The sequence below is a fragment of the Pseudoliparis swirei genome, chromosome 5 (assembly GCF_029220125.1).
Source record: "Pseudoliparis swirei isolate HS2019 ecotype Mariana Trench chromosome 5, NWPU_hadal_v1, whole genome shotgun sequence".
Classification (NCBI taxonomy): Eukaryota; Metazoa; Chordata; class Actinopteri; order Perciformes; family Liparidae; genus Pseudoliparis; species Pseudoliparis swirei.
In genome coordinates this window covers 20,529,229-20,549,546 of record NC_079392.1, presented here as the reverse complement: position 1 = coordinate 20,549,546, position 20,318 = coordinate 20,529,229, and the positions used below count along the sequence as shown (strand labels likewise).

The 20,318-nt window shown below is 43.8% G+C and overlaps 1 protein-coding gene across 1 annotated transcript in view; it reads right to left on the bottom strand.

The window, feature by feature from the left end:
• p3h2 (prolyl 3-hydroxylase 2) overlaps positions 1-20,318 on the bottom strand; it is a 61,647-nt gene that overhangs the window by 17,272 nt on the left and 24,057 nt on the right. The gene's annotated exons all lie outside the window — the stretch shown is intronic.

The window sequence follows — 20,318 nt, the reverse complement described above, 5'->3', positions numbered from 1 at the left end:
TTATGTAACCCCTGGGAAATATTTCTTTTCAGCAGAGTACCCCTGACCAGTGCAAAGTATTTGGGGTTGAAAAAAAAGATCCAATACGCATTAAATATATAATATATACAATTCAGTTTATGAATTTACACTTCTATTTTATTGAATATTTATTAAATAACTATATTTTTAATGGATGCTCATTTTAAATACGTAGCCCCTAGAGGGCCTTCACGTACCCCCATTTGAGAACCACTGGTGGAGTTGAAGAAGTTAGCTAAAAGTAGTCATGGCAGGTCAAATGTGTGAGTTTATAACTGCAGGAAGAATGTGTTTACAAAGTATTGCCAACACAATCATCAACAAATTTGGAAAATCATAGACAGTTTCCAGGCGTTCTTCTGAAGCCGCTACTGCAGGAAGAACAGACACTTGCCAAAATACGGGGGTGCATTCAAACATTTCCTAGAACAAAATTATTGGCAAGAAATTTGGAATCCACTTGAAATAAGTAATCATTCTGCATTTGATTATTTAGTAAACAGAGAAACTGACGCACAGTTACCAACCACATCTCGTCATCAGAGAGATAATTCTTTACTGCAGTTTACTAATCCTGCAGCTACTATGATTAAGGAGGGCTCTGCACTCAAAACCATGAACTTGATTGATGTTGGGAGTATTAAAACAAAATATTTCCCACAGGAAACATCCTCTTTCTCAGAAATGTATCAAATATAAACACATGAGAAAAGAGACAGCACGATAAGAGAAACCCCGAGTGGCAGGGGAATGTCGACGTCAGTGTTTGAGTGATGCCGATACAGCGCAGTGACTTGAAGATGAAAAGGATGACAGACAGCAGCTGTAACACATCAGCTGGTAAACTGATAAACCAAGCACATCAAAACAATAGAGACAAGAAGCAAATAGGAGCTTCCTATAACACAATTAATATAATGATAATTTGTCTACGATTTTTTAGTTAATCTGCCAATTATTTGCATGGTTCTTATCAGATAAGATCCTTAGCATGATCAAGCATCAACATAGGTCATATAGCGTTATGGTAAATAGACTATTTGTATAGCGCCTTTCTAGTCTCTCGACCACTCAACGCACGGTCACACTACTGATGGGAGGGGCTACCATGTGAGGGGGCCACCTGCACATCATGACTTTTTTTTTTTTTTTTTAAAGGTTCAAACTCAACCGCACAACATCTACACAGATAATAAAATAAATGAAAAAATAAAATAAATGAAAAAATAAAATAAAAAAATAGAAGTAATAGTAAGCAGTCGTCTGGAAACACTTCTATTCATACAAATTCATTTTAATTAGGTATTCCATTTGGTCGGTGTCACAACTCATATTCAAGTTCCCATTTCTTCCAGTTCCTAAATGTATACCGCGACTCTCAGGATACATGTCAGACTTTTCAATAACACAGATGTCTTGAACAATTTCTGTTTTGGAATGTTTACATGAAGCCAATTTCTGGTAACGCCGTTTTTACTTGATGCAAGTAAAACTTTAGCCAAGTAGAAGTCATCTCTCATCACAGGGCAGATGTTCGGGATCTCGTATCCCAAAATGTTTTTAACAACAGCATGAACATTTTTCCTGGAAAGCCTAATCTTTGTACAGTTCTGGAAAATATGCGAGTGGTCAGCATTCATGTTCCCACACGGCCTCAAACATTGTGTTGTGCAGCACGTTGCCTGCTTTATATTTTGAGTGTAATTAAAAATTCCAGCAAAATTTCTTCCATACGAGTGAGTTTGTGGACATGTTTTAAATCATTCTTCCTGTTATTTAACCCTAATAATGATGCTTTTTATTTGAAACATACTTTTCATTCAAAAGAATCTCACAGTGCCACTTTGCTTGCCATTTGTCAAATATTTGTCTCTCATTAAGATCTGGGTCAGGTAACCCTGTCGCTCCCTTTCCATCAGGACTATCGAACATTCACACACACAATGGGGGGTGAAGGGTCTTGCCTATGGTCACATCCACATGAACTAAAGGAGCCGGGGATCTAACCGCCGATTTTCTGATTGAGGGGCGATCCACTCAAACTTCTGAGCCACATTTATGTCGTCTTTGACAGTAACTGAACGGAACAAATTGCGAGTTAATCAGGAAAAGGAAATAAAATACAGATTCAGAGAGCTGAAAACAAACCGAGCATGCTCTCTCGTGAAGGACATCTTGCAGAAATGTTACCTCAGGACAGAATCTCAGAGACATCCGACTGCCTTTGTTTGAATTCTTCCTGTTCCCAACAGGTGCAACTGTAGTACAGATCCTAGTGTTTCACAGTTGAGAAGGTCAGCCTGGTACGACTGCCAAAAACACAACTGGCTTCTCAACACACTGGGTCCTGTGTTTTGCCACTCAGCACTGATTCATGTTTGCCAGGAAAGACTTTTGTTGGCATGAAAACCTTTTTTGCTTTGTTTTCATGGGGTGAATCAGAAAGATAACGCTTGGGAAATCCCATATTATCACAGGATTTGGAAAATATGGAGCTCAAGAGCAGAATGACACAATGTACAGACCCACGTAGATACGAAAACAATAGACTTTGTGTTTCCATGAAGTCTGCACAATACTTCACAAAACAAACTGATATGATAGAAGCAGAAATAATTTGTTCCCTAAAACCACCCACTCCTTCATAAAGAATGACTCCCGAGACACAATTGGGTCTCTTTGATGTGGTAGCAGAAAAGGCAGGAGAGACAAGTCCAACGAGACATGCTTATTTTCCCGTAAAAGGCCAAAGAGTTGCGTTCCTCACCAGATCATCCGGCTAAAGCCACAAGGAGATAGAACCTGACCAATAGGGGAGGTGTGTGGCACATATTAGGTCTTGTCTATTCATATGCAGTACATTACCAGTTTTATGAAATACTGTATGTAACAGCTGAAGAACGAGCAGGGACAGAGTTCAGAGTACAAAGACAGTTGTTACTCGCAGTCGTATGCCCCCGCCAACCGGCCGAGCTGCAGTTTCCAGCAATGTCATCGTATTATCATTTTATCCGATTGGCCGTTTGTGTGAAATGGTCAGAATTAGCATATTCATTCTTGAGTTATGGCCAAAAAGTGTTTAGTGAGGTCACACCAATCGTTGACCACCAAAGTCTAATCCGTTCACCCTTGGGTGCAGATGGACTTTGGCACCAAGTTTGAAGAAACTCTGTTCCGCCGTTCATGCAAAATTAAGTTCACGAGAATGGAACGGACTGAAAACCTGCACCAGCGCGCAGACATAAAAACCTTAAGTTTTCAAATAACCATATAAATAAAAACATTATTTCAGAAAAATGTATAAATCATGGAGCCTTTCTTAATCACATTAGTTACTGCTGCAACACAGAATATGTGATGGCATGCTATTTCCAGTGCATCGAGATGAATTGGAGAACAATATTCAGATTATTATATAGCAAGAAAAGAATGACAACAATGTACAGACCAAATAGTTGCAGAAAATGCACCAAGTTAAAACCAGAGTTCTTTTGAAATGCACAAGTAAACCACAATCAAGTAGAAACAGACTGCACAAAGCACACTGAGCAAAGATGAGCAAACCAAAAACTCTTGGTTGAAACTCTTGAGCGCACAATACAATGTGGATTGCATTAATCGCTGACGAAATCAGTGGAAGTGTATCCTGGGGTGGATTGTTTTCCTCTGACTGATGGCGCAACCTCAAGCACACATGTGTCCTCTGCATTCCTGAAAAAGGCTCCTCAAGGTTGTTCAGAGAGAACTTCCTCCATAAAGACACGATTGTCGACCTGATAACCTTCTGCTGATACGTTTAGTCCAGACCCCCACAGACCTATGAGAGACAGCGGTTGTGATGAACATAGGAGGTGTAGAGGGGGGGGGGGGGGGGGGGGGTGCTGCCCTCAGACCCTCCGGGACAACCTGGCTCAGGCCAGTTTATTGGAGGAAGAGGGGAATTACTCCATCGAGCACCGTCCCAGCACCAACACAGCTGTGATTGGCCACAGCCAGATCTATTGTCCCAAAACCTGGGGAAGCCTTGAACATTAAGAGACTCACTGTTTTTCCTCTTCTATCATAAGGTGATCACAGTCATGGCTTATATGATTCCTAATAGACCGCTTATTTTGAAAAGTAATAATGGTATAAAATCATGCCATTACAAAAAAACTTTAGAATTTCTATTTGACAAGTAAAACAAAATGCCATCCAGGAGGCAACCAAAGAGAAGAAAATACCAGATCTGTGTTTTTTAGTGGGAGACAGACTCACCCACTACTTTTTAAGACCTGAATTCACACAGACAAGTGGTCACCACTTTTTTACAGAGACAGATAATTCAACATGGAGGATTTCTTGGTGTCCAAGTACTGTATGACGATGTCAAAAGCTCCAAACAGTCCAAGCTTGGACATTCTGAATTGAAAACACATGCCCGTATATCAACCAGAGCAGAGTGAACGGTTATAGCTCCCCCTCAGGATGACAGAGCAAAAATCGATCATGGATTTGAAGCGAAATTGCCATTATTCTGGAGTGTCATGGAAAGCAAAACAACCTAGCAACCGCAGTGTACGGGTAAATCAAAATGTTTCGTCTGTCCTGCATTTGCCAGAGCAGAAAATGGATACTCGGAAAGTGAGTTCTGCTTCTCTCGATAGGAGTGAAAGGTAGGGACGAAGGAATCATCTCTTTTAAAATGATTTTCAACTTGCACGCCACTTTGATCCAATTAAAAGACACTGAAAAATGTGCACTATACAACCAAAATATTTGATTTGAACTCCATCAGTGAATTCTGACATTAAACTGGACAAGATTTAAAAACTCAGCAATGCTAAAACTCTACCGTTAAAAAGGCAAAGCTTGTGTCCGTCTTGTACCACATGAGTACATTTTTCCTCTAGCAGGAATTTCAAAGGAGCACCTGCAGAGGTGAATAACTAGCACTCAGTCTGAGCCCTCAATTTGCCCTCCTTACTAAACAGCAGCCAGTGTTAGAGCTGCGGGACCGCCCTGCCTCGAGAGATGTGCTCTTGATGTGGGCACCCGGAGTCGGGACTGCCAAGGTAAATGTTCCGTTGCATGCTTTTCTCCCCTTGGCCTGCTGCTTGATTCACAGGTATGTACAGTGCATCCGGAAAGTATTCACAGCGCTTCACTTTTTCCACATTTTGTTATGTTACAGCCTTATTCCAAAATGGATTAAATTCATTATTTTCCTCAACATTCTACACACAAAAACCCATAATGACAAAGTGAAAACTGTTTTTTGCAAATCTGTTAAAAATAAAGAACGAAAACATAACATGTACATAAATATTCACAGCCTTTGCCATGACACTCAAAATGTAGCTCTGGTGCATCCTGTTTCCACTGATCATCCTTGAGATGTCTGATTGGAGTCCACCTGTGCTAAATTCTGTTGATTGGACATGATTGAGAAAGGCACACACCTGTCTATATAAGGTATCACAGTTGTCAGAGCATAAACCAAGCCATGAAGTTCAAGGAATTATCTATAGACCTCCGAGACAGAATTGTATCTAGGCACAGATCTGGCGAAGGGTACAGAAAGATTTCTGCAGCATTGAAAGTCCCAATGAGCACAGTGGCCTCCATCATCCGGACATGGAAGAAGTTTGGAACCACCAGGACTCTTCCTACAGTTGGCCGCCCAGCCAGACTGAGCGATCGGGGGAGAAGGGCCTTAGTCAGGGAGGTGACCAGGAACCCGATGGTCACTCTGACAGAGCTCCAGCGTTGTTCTATGACGAGAGGAGAACCTTCCAGAAGGACAACCATCTCTGCAGCACTCCACAAATCAGGCCTGTTTGGTAGAGTGGCCAGATGGAAGCCACTCAGTAAAAAGCACATGACAGCCCGCCTAGAGTTTGCAAAAAAGCACCTGAAGGACTCTCAGACCATGAGAAACAAAATTCTCTGGTCTGATGAAACAAAGATTGAACTCTTTGGCCTGAATGCCAAGCGTCATGTCTGGAGGAAACCAGGCACTGCTCATCACCTGGCCAATACCATCCCTACAGTGAAGCATGGTGGTGGCAGAATCATGCTGTGGGATGTTTTTCAGCGGGAGGAACTGGGAGACTAGTCAGGATTGAGGGAAAGATGAATGCAGCAATGTACAGAGACATCCTGGATGAAAACATGCTCCAAAGCGCTCTGGACCTCAGACTGGGGCGACGGTTCATCTTCCAACAGGAGTTGGAGTCGAGACTCGGAGGACAAAGACATAGGAGTCTTCCGTTGGAGTCGAGACTCGGAGGACAAAGACATAGGAGTACTCGGAGGACAAAGACATAGGAGTACTCGGAGGACAAAGACATAGGAGTCTTCCGTTGGAGTCTTCGGGGGTGGCTGAGTATTTCCCCATTTTTTGAATATGTGTCTTTTTCCATACCTGCGTATCTCTACCAGAAGTTACTATAGGAAGCTCATTCATGTACCGAACCTCCTCTGTTATCCTTCTCACCTGTTCTACTCACACCCAGCACCTGGTCACAGGAGGCCTCTGGAACTGTCAGTCAGCCAACCATGAGGCATTTCATCTCTGGGCTGGCTGAGCAGTCGCTTGACTTCCTGGCTCACTGAGACCTGGATCACAGCAGACAACAAATCTACCCGGCTGCTCTCTCTCTGCTCCTTCTCCTTTAGCCACACACCCAGACCCTCTGGTGGGGGTGGAGGTACAGGTTTACTCATCTCACCCACATGGTGTTTCTGTCCCTACCGCTTCCACTCTTTATCCCACTGACTTTGGGTTCCATGCTGTGATGATTACTCATCGGTTCAACTTCACATTGTTGTTCTCTACCGTCCCCCTGGTTCTTTGGGAGATTTCTTGGGCGAGCTAGGCGTCCTCCTATCGAATTTCGAACACGGCCCCCGCTCATCCTTCTGGGTGACTTTAACATCCAGACAGAGAAGTCATGTGATCTCTTACTCTACTGTCTTCCTTTAACCTCTCCTCAGTCCCTCCTCCCTACTCACAAAGCCGGCAACCACCTTGACTACATTTTCACAGAAACTGCTCTACCTCTAACCTCACTGTGACTCCTCTCCATGTCTCTGACCACTTCTTCATCTCTTACTCTCTCTCTCGCTCTCTGGTACTGACAACCCACCCATATCTACAGACTCTGCACCTGTACGCCTGCAACATTCGCACCCTCTGCCCCTCCTCCTCTGGCCTCCTCTGTCCTATCTGCTCTCCCTCAACTGACTGCTTCTCACTCATGCACCTAACTCTGCCGCAGAACCTCTCCTCTCTTCCCTGTCTTCATCTCTTGATTCTCTTTGTCCTTTTTAGACACGACCGGTTCGAAACTCTCTCCTCCGTGGTTGTCTGACTCGGTCTTGGCGCCCGAGAGAGCCACCACCCTGCGGCGACGGAAGAAAATGGCGCGTCGAATCAAGCGGAAGACTTGCTCTTCTATCCTTCTCTCCTCTCCTCCTTCTCTTCCTCTATCTCTGCAGCCAAAACTTCGTTCTACCTGACCAAAATTCAGTCTTCCTTCTCTAACCCAAAAACTCTTCTCTATCTCCAACCTCCTTGATCCCCCTGTCCCTCCTCCTTCCACCCTTTTGCCGAGCCACTTTTTCGACTACTTTACAAACAAGATAGGCGACATCGCTCTCCTTACAAATCCATCTTCTATCACCCTCACCAACACTAACTTCTTCATCCCCTCTGCCTTTCCTCCTGCCCCTTGTCTCCCAATCAAGTTCTTAGCTTGGCGACCTCCGGCCTCGACCGACCACCTGCGCCCTTGACCCCGTCCGTCTCCCATTCTCCAGGCTATTGCTCTGACCTTCTGACCTTCCTCACCCATCTTATTAACAGCTCCTCTCAACTGGCTGTTTCCCTGACTCTCTGAAGGAGGCGAGATCAACCCTCTCCTGAAGAAACCCACGCTCGACCCGTCTGAAGTCAGCAACTACAGACCGTCTCTCTTCTACCTTTTCTCTCAAAACTCTGGGCGAGCTATCTTGGGCCAAGTGTCCTCCTATCTCCACAGTAACAACCTTCTTGACCCTCACCAGTCTGGATTCAAGGCGCCATCGACAGAGACTGCTCTTTCTGGCTGTCTCTGAGCAGCTTCACACTGCTAGAGCAGCCTCTCTCTCCTCTGTCCTTATCCTTCTCGACCTTTCTGCAGCATTCGACACGTGAACCACCAGATCTGATCTCTTCTTCAGGACCTGGGGATCTCAGGCACTGCACCTCTCTTTCTCTTCTACCTTAAAGACCGCACCTACCGGGTAACTTGGAGGATCTGTGTCTGATCCTTGTCCTCTCACTACTGGGGTTCCTCAAGGCTCGTCTGGGTCCCCTCCTCTCCCTTGGCCTGCTGCTTGATTCACAGGTATGTACAGTGCATCCGGAAAGTATTCACAGCGCTTCACTTTTTCCACATTTTGTTATGTTACAGCCTTATTCCAAAATGGATTAAATTCATTATTTTCCTCAACATTCTACACACAAAAACCCATAATGACAAAGTGAAAACTGTTTTTTGCAAATCTGTTAAAAATAAAGAACGAAAACATAACATGTACATAAATATTCACAGCCTTTGCCATGACACTAAAAATTTATCTCAGGTGCATCCTGTTTCCACTGATCATCCTTGAGATGTCTGATTGGAGTCCACCTGTGCTAAATTCTGTTGATTGGACATGATTGAGAAAGGCACACACCTGTCTATATAAGGTATCACAGTTGTCAGAGCATAAACCAAGCCATGAAGTTCAAGGAATTATCTATAGACCTCCGAGACAGAATTGTATCGAGGCACAGATCTGGCGAAGGGTACAGAAAGATTTCTGCAGCATTGAAAGTCCCAATGAGCACAGTGGCCTCCATCATCCGGAAATGGAAGAAGTTTGGAACCACCAGGACTCTTCCTAGAGTTGGCCGCCCAGCCAGACTGAGCGATCGGGGGAGAAGGGCCTTAGTCAGGGAGGTGACCAGGAACCCGATGGTCACTCTGACAGAGCTCCAGCGTTGTTCTATGAAGAGAGGAGAACCTTCCAGAAGGACAACCATCTCTGCAGCACTCCACAAATCAGGCCTGTTTGGTAGAGTGGCCAGATGGAAGCCACTCAGTAAAAAGCACATGACAGCCCGCCTAGAGTTTGCAAAAAAGCACCTGAAGGACTCTCAGACCATGAGAAACAAAATTCTCTGGTCTGATGAAACAAAGATTGAACTCTTTGGCCTGAATGCCAAGCGTCATGTCTGGAGGAAACCAGGCACTGCTCATCACCTGGCCAATACCATCCCTACAGTGAAGCATGGTGGTGGCAGAATCATGCTGTGGGATGTTTTTCAGCGGGAGGAACTGGGAGACTAGTCAGGATTGAGGGAAAGATGAATGCAGCAATGTACAGAGACATCCTGGATGAAAACATGCTCCAAAGCGCTCTGGACCTCAGACTGGGGCGACGGTTCATCTTCCAACAGGACAACGACCCGAAGCACACAGCCAAGATAACAAAGGAATGGCTTCGGGACAACACTGTGAATGTCCTTGAGTGGCCCAGCCAGAGCCCTGACTTGAACCCGATTGAACATCTCTGGAGAGATCTGAAAATGGCTGTGCACCGACGCTCCCCATCCAACCTGATGGAACTTGAGAGGTTCTGCAAAGAAGAATGGGAGAAACTGCCCAGAAATAGGTGTGCCACGCTTGTGGAATCATACCCAAGAAGACTTGAGGCTGTAATTGCTGCCAAAGGTGCTTCAACAAAGTATTGCGCAAAGGCTGTGAATACTTATGTACATGTTATGTTTTCGTTCTTTATTTTTAATAAATGTGCAAACATTTGCAAAAAACAGTTTTCACTTTGTCATTATGGGTTTTTGTGTGTAGAATGTTGAGGAAAATAATGAATTTAATCCATTTTGGAATAAGGCTGTAACATAACAAAATGTGGAAAAAATGAAGCGCTGTGAATACTTTCCGGATGCACTGTAAATAAGCTTGGGCTGGCGCCAGACATGCAGAGATGGAGTTGTGGCAAACAGCACGTATGCTGCAGTTACACAGACGGCAGAACTACCACACAAGCGACTAGAACGGGCACTCGGTAGAGCGCATACCTTCGCATATCACAAGATTGGGCATTGAATTATGAACATTTTGGCATTAGTTGCATGCCAATTGGATATGAATTGAACATTTTGACCTTTTCATGACCTTGACCTTTGACCCGATCGATCCCAAAATCTAATCAAATGGTCCCCGGATAATAACCAATCATCCCACCAAATTTCATGCGATTCGGTTTAATACTTTTTGACTTATGCGAATAACACACACGCACACATACAAATACACGGAGATCAAAACATTACCTTCCGCATTTTCAATGCGAAGGTAATGAGAGGAGTTGGCAACAAGTGTCAAACCTGGCAAACCGCAGCCGTGTACACTTGAGAGGCGAGCCGTTTCAAAGAGTTCCTCAGAGGTTAAGAAACTCTTGTGAAGCTGATAGGTCAGTGTTCAGGTTAACACTCGACACAAGTACAGCTGCAATAAATCAGAAGGCCTCCATGTGCAGTGAGGATGTCAAGCCCCGACCGAAAGGGCTTGCGTTAGAAAAAGACGGAATGTGTGCGCTGTGATCTCCATATTGTCTGTGAAGGCGGCCTTCAAGTGTTAGAAACCGCCGTGAAAGCTGTTGTCTTCCCACGCAGTTGAAGAACATGTCCAACAAACATTTATGTTTTACGATCCCGCCTGAAGCCCGTGTTCAAACTCATTAAAAACCCGGATTCACTTGAATGAAACCAGTTGACATGCATTGACCCACTGTGGGTGCTGAGGCAGAGGGCTTCAGCAAAAAGGGTTGAACATGGATACGTTTTTGTTGCAAGGCAATGCAAAGCCATCCGACAATGCAATGCACTGGACAACCAAATGAGTACAAGCGCATAATGCAAATAAATCATCAAACGGAGGATAACATCAGAGTTTTAGTGTCTGATGAGCCGTACAACATACTGATGTGTTACTCAAGTTCAAATACCCAAATCACATTTCATCTTCTTTCTGGTACCTTCTTAGAATACCCGTACACAACATTTCAGCCATTTTCAGACTGAACGTCACATCATTTCTAATTACTTATATTTACATAAACCATTAAGCCCGCTAAATCTCGACTGACCCTTCCTTAAACGATGCATTACATAATTACCAGCTTCCTAAAATATAGTATGGCACCACTTTGCTTCGAACACTTTCTCTCTGAAACATCTGCGAGCGTGGTAACTGCATCCTTGTACAGCCAATACTGGTTTTAAGGCCAGTAAAGTGAGCGGTGGTGTCTGCTTCAGAAAGGTCAATGTTACAGCTTCAGTGGAACCGTCAGGTTATCAGGCATACAAAGACTTTCAGTTCAACCTAAACTCGTAAAACTTTTGATGGAAAGGGATGGAAATAAAATAAAAAGTTGGTCCTCAAATAGGATTAAAGTTGAACGTAAAGTAGACAGATAACTACTGCCAGGAGTTCCTACCAATGCTAAATCTATTGACTTATATACACAGGGAAAGGCATTTTTGCTGCACAGCTGGGCCCTTAACATCCCAGCTATCCGTTTGTATAGATCCAGGGAGTGTTTTAATGGGAAGATATTTACTCTCGTCTAAACACAGTCGCTATTTTCTTGACTAGACCAATGGCAACGTTTACTGTCACTAAACCAATATTTGTGTCACAAGGTGGAGGGTTTGAGGCATATTCGTCATAAAGGTATTCATCCCCTAAACAAGCAAGTAAACCATAATTATCTGTCTTTGGCTCAATTATCTGTCTTTGGCACTGAATCATGACACGGACCGCCCAGTAGTTGTTCTACTCATATCAACAATCGAGTCTCTTTGTTTCACCGTCTAGGTCCATTTAATTAATGTGAGGTTCGATCTTGAGAAGACACATGGCACCTTTAAGAGGTTGGCACTTTGATTTGAGCATCTGGATAGAATGAAGACATTTCACAATACTTTAAATCTTCACCAAATGGGTGTCAGATTAGGGTTACTTTTGTTTTTTCAAACAGAGCTCTTTATTGCAGCAGCAATGCTTCGGGGAAGGTATTGGCACCAATGCCTGGCACCAGGAACTCACTGTAGGAAAGTTTGTCTAAATGGCTTATTACCTCCCCATGAGGCGAGCGCCTCACTTCCTTCCACTCTGGATCGTTTCAAAAGGCACACAGCGAGCATGATTCTAGGAACTTCAGAAATTCCTGGAAGTCTGGAAAACAACTTATGTCTGTTTTTGAGCGTGTCGACGGAAAGATCTCCTTCTGTAAGACAATACGTCGACCCCCTAACCAATCAGACGCAGGTTTGACAAGATGAAGGAGACGGCATTGTGGTGGCAAAGGGCGCTCATGATGTATGGGTGACACTAATTGGACAGGAACACATTACAGACTCTAGAGGTTAACCCCTCCATTACCCACCCGTAAGTCTTTAGTCTCATTAATTCTGTAGCTTTGACGGCCAAAAAGCTGCTTCAGTTCATGCTTACTGGACACACAGGCCACATAATGTCTTTACTGTACACTCGAGGTGTGAATCAGTCGCTTGATGATCTCAGCTAAATGAACCAGACAAGGGTTTGTTTTTGCTCTGCGGCTAAATCAAATAACACTTTAAGAGCTGGACTGTAGCTCAGACTGTTGCCAGTCAGGAAACCAGCCGGCTGGCCAGTGTGTACATTACATGCAAGACGGCTAACATGTTAAAGCACATGCTGTGGAAAATAAATAAATAAGGGGATCGTTTCCTCTTAATGATGTCATGGGTAAATGTTGTCCACCTTGATGTCCTCCCCTCCATCTCCGTCACACCACCCCTCTCTCTCTCTCATGTGTCCGTCCTGCTGACGGCTCAGCACAGAGGCCTCTTTCTGCCTGTCCTCGCCCCTCCCAGGGCCAGAGCGTGGTCCTCCTATAAGGTCATGTCGAAGGAATGCCTGAAAAAGCCTCACCGCTGCTAAAAAGCCTCTTTCATTACCCCGGGATAGACACAGGAGGCATGACGGCGCTCGCTCTTTCCTTCACCGGCCTCCATCAGTCATCCGTCTTCAAAGATCCCCAGCAGGCACCCAAAAGAGAGCAGTGGTAGAATAATAATAATGGCACTTTATATTAGAGCAAATAGCTCTGGCTTTGTTTTGCGTGCTCATGTTCTGAAGCTGCTGGCTTTGATTAGGGGGGGAATGAGTGAACGCTCTTGAACACAGTGGCCGAAAAGTAAAGGGAGCCCAGAATGTGGAACACGCCCTCAGGGTCCAGAATCCATAAGTTATCAAAACACAGTTCATGTCCATTGTGAGCTAATCTGGATCAGGATACTTGAACGGTTATTTGTACATCTGTAGTTGACTGCCCTGTGGCGGATATCATTTTGATGAAAAGGGAAATGCTTCCATTATCCTCTCCATCTTCAGGAACAACAACGTTTATCTTTGTGGGAGTTTTGACACTGAACAACTTCTCAACCTTTTTTCTCCGAGCTATCCTGTGTATCCTGAGTCAACCAGTACTCCCGTTTCAATGTCTGATCTTGCTTCCTGTGCAGCTTCGGGACAAGGCCAGCTTTGTGTGGAAATGTCAAAAACACAAGGTGTGTACATTTAAAAGTAGTCCAAACGGGGTGGAAAATCACCCATAATGTCTTCCTCCTCCTGACACATCTCTCACGCTCCCTCCTGCCGAAAATACAGTCCTGCACTCTTTTCTCTCAGACGTTTCTAAATACAGCTGCATACGCCCACTGACCTACGTCTTATTTTTACGCTACAATCCTCTGATCTCACACTCCACCACTTTCCACTAACAAAAAGGTGTTTTTTTTCCAGACTGGAAAAACACACTGTGACTGGTCTGAGAAACCTGAAACAGTTGTGTTTTGTCTCTCCAACTTTGGCTTCGGTTGAGGATGTGGTGTGTGTATCAAAAGTGTATACAGACTGGAACTGGAGCCCACACATGGGATGCCAAAGATACTAGCAGTCAGCTTTTCATCAGAAACCTGCAATAGCTTAAATTAACAGTTCTTCATTTTGAGAAATACACTCATTTCCTTTCTTACGGAGAGTTACGTCTCTAAAGACGATACCGCCACACACTTCGAGTGGGTCATAAGTGATTATATTTGTACCAGTCTATACATATTTTTTTCAGAAAAATCCTCCTCCATGCGCCTTTAAATTGACAGATATAATACGTTTACAGTGTTGCATTCAAAAAAGTTTCCATTTCTTGATTTTCTCTAAGTTTTCTTAACATTGCTTTTCACCAAAAGTGACGTTGCGCCCCAATGGACACATATGTTCCACCACCAACCTTTACAAGAAGAAACTAAACACTCGTTTACATACAAATTTCAGCCCGGACAAACATCATTCCAGCACAACTCACAGCAAGAAAGCGCAGAAGATTATTTAACAGAATGTCAAACTATTCCTTTCACACTTTCGTTTCAAAAGATCACCATTATCTCAGAGGCGGTAACACGAGACTAAGCCACTTCAGAACATTTGTAGGCCTTTCGAAGGGAAGATTTCTCATCCGACAGAAACATTACAAGGCACAGCACATTAGAGGGACCCATTTACAAGCAGGCCACTCAGGGACAAAGGTCAAAGGTCACCCGCTCACATGCACGTGGGCGGATTCAGCTTTTCCACTGAGCCTGTAAATACATTGGACTGGGAGAAAAAAATATGGCGAGCATGAAGTGGTGTTTAAGTGTTAAATCTAAAGCAGACAAATGTTTAGTTCAAACACAACAGGGTCTTCAAGAAAAAACTAAGGGGGATGCTATGAGGAGCTGTGCGTGCAAGTGTGTGTGTGTGTGTGTGTGCGTGTGTGCGCATGCGCGCCCCAGCAGACAATGCCAGCATTCATCCAGTCAGTTTTCACCATGTCGGGCCCCTGCTTACCCTAGAGAAGTATAAAATATATTTCTTCATGTAGAAAATCAATCTGGAGTTGTAGCGATGACCCGCTTTTAAAAAACAAAAGCCATTACACAACGCTCACAACTCAGCTTCAGCTGAGAGACCAATGCCGTATAAACCATCACAGGGGGTGTTATACATTTGGAAACTATGGGAAGCCATTAAACGCATGTCCTTTTATTGAAACAAATCCAAACAGTTGTTTTTGCATGAAAGTGAGCACTTACGAGCAACTTGCCATGAAATGTTAACCAGCATAGTTGATGATAGGTGAGTAGGCTGTCATCTTAAAGACTTAAAGTGTCAGAAGATTTTCCCTTAAGATTAGAGTGTGACAGGTTCAAGTGCCCTGAAGGAGTATTTCCTGGTTCATCCTCCCTCCTATGGTTAGGTAATGGATACACAATAAATCAAACAATGACAGAATGGTCCTATCCAACGTTTAACCACAAAATCAGCCCATCAATCAAGATGCCAACCCCAAGCCCTGGAGAAAAAGAGAAAAAAAATACATACATATATATATATCCTGGCGCACTTCAGACAATTGTTTGGAAAGGGTCAGGAAATGGCCAAGAAAGTCAAGCCTGCATGGTTAAAGGATTATCCAAAGAGGAGAAGAATGTGCCTCCTTCAGCCTCTTCGTAAAGCTGTTGGTGGTATGCGTGCTCAGACTGAGCGAAGCGATCCACAGCGGAGCATGAAGGCTAAAATGACCACCAGACTGACCAGGAGTCCTGTCTCAACATCACACAGAGCCAGAAGTATTTCTAATCCTAAAATGATCCAGTAACGTCTCCCTTTTCCTAGAAGATGAGCATCCTCTTCCAAGGCACTGAACATGTAAGACGGTGTGGAGCTTTGGCGACCTCGTGGAGTTACAGTTTAGTTCCGCTACAGAGGATGCAACCGGATGCGGGAGACGCTCCCTGCAGGTTTGAACAGACGGATGTTATGAGGGGGTTGGGGGGAGATGACAAGAAATGCTGACAAGATTTAAGTCATTTTAATGGTAGTGCATTAACAGCTTATTTAAGACTGGCCTCTCTGGCTTCTCATACATCTGGGACAGTAGTGGGAGGCTTTGTGTGTCGTCTACTGAAGACAAAAAAACCTGGAAAAACAAAAACATTAAGACCTCGGTCAAGGGAATGGAGAAATAAATCCTCTGTTATGAAGGAAAATAAATCACTTTGTGGCAAGTTCAATAAGGCCATTTAAGAATCTTATTACATAAGAATGAAAACCTTACTACTATACGACTACTACGTACAAATTGTTAGGTGTAAATATCATTGACATGCTTCAACCATTATTGTTTATGGATGGCAAACACAACCAAAAAGTGATTTAAGGTCTAACTGTCAAGAAATGTGCATAAACTCACACACCCAAGACACACACTTTCCCATTCACCCACTGGGAGATCTGGCCCAGACAGTGTTCAAGTGACAGCAACAGTAACTTAGATTTCGTGCATTTTAACAGTCGAACCCGAGTCCCGACCCTTAATGATGATATGACTGGAAGGAAAGTCCATTACCGCATGACAGACATTTTCTCAGCCTGTCACCACTTCCCTCTGGGGGGCCGTTTTCAGAAAAACCCAGCCACGCTGCCGCGTCAGGCTTTCAACACACCGCCTCATTTCATCTGGTTTTTTTTACACAGGCACATGTGTGAGAAAACCCAAACTTGTGAATTTTTTTGCATGTGTGAGAGGCCATGTCTGCCGGATGATGTGTGAGCGAGTGGCCGTAACTCTTCCATACGAGTGCGTCCACACATGAGAACACGAGGAAGGTTACTGCAGAGAAGTGCCACTGTTCCTTGGCAGAGGGAGAAAAAATACCTGTGAATACAAAGTGGGAAAGGCCTCGATTTAGCAAGTTATTGTCCAATATTTAGATTTTCACAATTATCATGGAACTGAAAAGTGTGTGTTCTCTGAACATCTCAGGAGCCGCTCATCCGATCTACTTTGCACTTGGTGGGTGTTATACTGGGGAACCCATGAAATGTTTCATCAAATATGGTGCCATTTGGACTCGCTAGACGATCAATATTTATACTACCGGAGTGTACTCCGTTAGTCAAAAGTTTCTACACTAGATGTCTAACTGATAGTGCTGTAGCTAAATTTAAAGAAGCGATTCCTTCTGTATTTGATTCGATACCACGTCTCAATATAACAGAGGACTCCTGGTCTAACTTTAGTCCGTCCCAGATTGATCATCTTGTTGACAGTGCCATAGGCTCTCTGAGAATGACACTGGACCCGATAGCCCCTCTGAAGAAGAAGACAGTGAGGAAGAGGAGGTTTGCTCCCTGGTATAACCCTCAGACCCGCAAACTGAAGCAAACGTCACGAAAGCTTGAACGCATATGGCGTTCAACTAATCTCAAGAATCCCGCTTAGTTTGGCGAGATAGTCTTAAAACATATAAGAAGGCCCTCCGTAATGCCAGAGCAGCCTATTACTCATCAATAATAGAAAAAAATAAAAACAACCCCAGGTTTCTCTTCAGCACTGTAGCCAGGCTGACAGAGAGTCACAGCTCTGTGGAGCCGAGCATTCCTATAAACCTTAGTGGTAATGACTTTATGAACTTCTTTAATGAAAAGATTTTAACTATTAGGGACAAGATTAATAATCTCTTGCCCATAACCAGTGCCAATCTGTCCTCAAGTGGAATGGCCTTGGAAACCGCTGTATGCCCTGGTGTATATTTGGAGGGGTTTTCTCCTATCAGCCGTGGCCAATTATTGTCGACGGTCTCTAGTTCCAGCACGTCTACCTGTCTCTTGGACCCCACCCCGACAAGGCTGCCTAAAGACGTTTGCCTTTAATTGGCGGCTCTCATTAGATATTATCAATGTGTCTCTGCTAACAGGCCACGTACCACACTCCTTCAAGGTGGCTGTTATTAAACCTCTCCTGAAGAAGCCCACTCTGGATTCAGAGGTATTGGCTAACTACAGACCGATCTCTAACCTTTCCTTCCTCTCCAAGATCCTTGAGAAAGTGGTCGCAAATCAGTTGTGCGACTTTCTACATCATAATAGTTTATTTGAGAAATTTCAATCAGGATTTAGAAAACACCACAGCACCGAGACGGCACTGGTGAAAATTACAAATGACCTCTTAATGGCAGCAGATAAAGGACTCCTCTCTGTCCTGGTCTTGTTAGACCTTAGTGCTGCATTCGACACCATTGACCATGACATCCTGTTACAGAGACTGGAGCAGTCGATTGGCATTTCAGGCACGGCACTAATTTGGTTTAAATCCTATTTATCAGATCGATCTCAGTTTGTATTTGTAAACGATGACGCCTCGATAACCACCAACGTTAATCACGGAGTTCCACAAGGTTCTGTGCTTGGACCAATTTTATTTACCTTATACATGCTTCCTTTGGGCAATATTATCAGGAAACACTCCATAAACTTTCATTGTTATGCAGATGACACTCAACTATATTTATCGATAAAACCAGAGGAGAGCAACCAACTCTGTAAAATTCAAGCATGTCTTAAAGACATAAAACATGGATGACCTGCAACTTTGATGTTAAACTCAGACAAAACCAAGTAATTTTAATCGGCCCTGAGCACCTCAGAGATCAATTATCTGGTGATGTGGATTCTGTAGACGGCATTGCCCTGGCATCCAACACCACTGTAAAGAATCTTGGCGTTATCTTTGATCGGGACTTGTCCTTTAACTCCCACGTAAAGCAAATCTCAAGGACTGCATTCTTTCATCTACGTAATATTTCAAAAATCAGGCACATCTTGTCTCAAAAGATGCAGAAAATTGGTTCACGCGTCGTTACTTGAGACTGGATTACTGCAACTCCTTATTAGCAGGCTGCTCTAATAAATCTCTTAGGTCCCTCCAGTTGATCCAGAATGCTGCAGCTCGTGTTCTCACTAAAACTAAGAAAAGAGATCACATCACTCCTGCACTAGCTGCTCTGCACTGGCTCCCAGTAAAATCAAGAATCACTTTTAAAATTCTTCTTAACCTACAAAGCCTTGATTGGTGATGCTCCATCATATCTTAAGGAGCTTGTCGTACCATATTGCCCCACTAGAGAGCTACGCCACTAAATGCGGACTACTTGTAGTTCCTAGAGTCTTAAAAGTAGAATGGGAGCCAGAGCCTTTAGTTATCCAGCTCCTCTGTTATGGAACCAGCTTCCAATATCAGTCCGGGAGGCAGACACAGTCACCACTGTTAAGAGTATACTTAAGACCTTCCTCTTTGACAGAGTTATAGTTAGGGTGGAATCGGGTTTGACCTGGTTCTGCCCCTTGATATACTGCTATAGCCATAGAGGTGCCGGCCGTCGTTTTAGGATGCACTGAGTACCTATCTCCTCTTTTTCTCTCCTTAAGGATGAATTTTCATCTCTCAATCACACGTTACTAACTCTGCTTTCTCCCGAAGTCCTTTTGACTTTACGTCTCATGGGGTCATCGGACCCTATGAGACGGCATAGATCCCATCTGCCTGATGGATCGCCTGGGTCGTGGAATTCCTGCTCATGACTACGCCACTGTCCTGTTGAGACTCCGCCACTCCTCCTCCCCACCGCCATCTGCCTGATGGATCGTGGAGGTCTCCATCGTGGAATATGCCTACTATGAACTATTCATACACTCTGTCATATTCATTGAATGTATTTTAACTCTAAATCTGTCCTTCTGTACACATTACATCTATTGCATCTGTCCATCCTAGGAGAGGGATCCTCCTCTGTTGTTCTCCTCCAGGTTTCTTCCCTTTTCCCCTGAAGGGTTATTTGGGAGTTTTTCCTGGTCCGATGTGAGGTTTTGGGGCAGGGATGTCTATGTGTACAGATTGTAAAGCACTCCGAGACAAATTTGTAATTTGTGAAATTGGGCTATACAAATAAACTGAATTGAATTGAATATGAGATGTAACATCATAATAAAAAAGTTTTTATAGATTGTTTGCTTCACTAATGGATTTTTTTCTTTTTAGGTCGACAAAAAACTAAACAGTCTACGCTTTTATTGACGTCATTTTAATGAATGACTTAAGAGTGCTGCATTTCTTTCCCCATTCTTTTTATTTAGTCAAGCGTTCACAGATTCCCCTCAAGCTCTTACCCACCACATGCCATCCAATCAGTTTATTTCTTTCAACTTGAGATATTTCACTTCTGCAACCATCCTGTGGGTAAATCTCTTCAAAGGCCTCACACAATTGAGTTGTACTCCCTTCATAAAAACACCATGTTCCTGTTGTCACATTACACAAATCTAGTTTTCTTG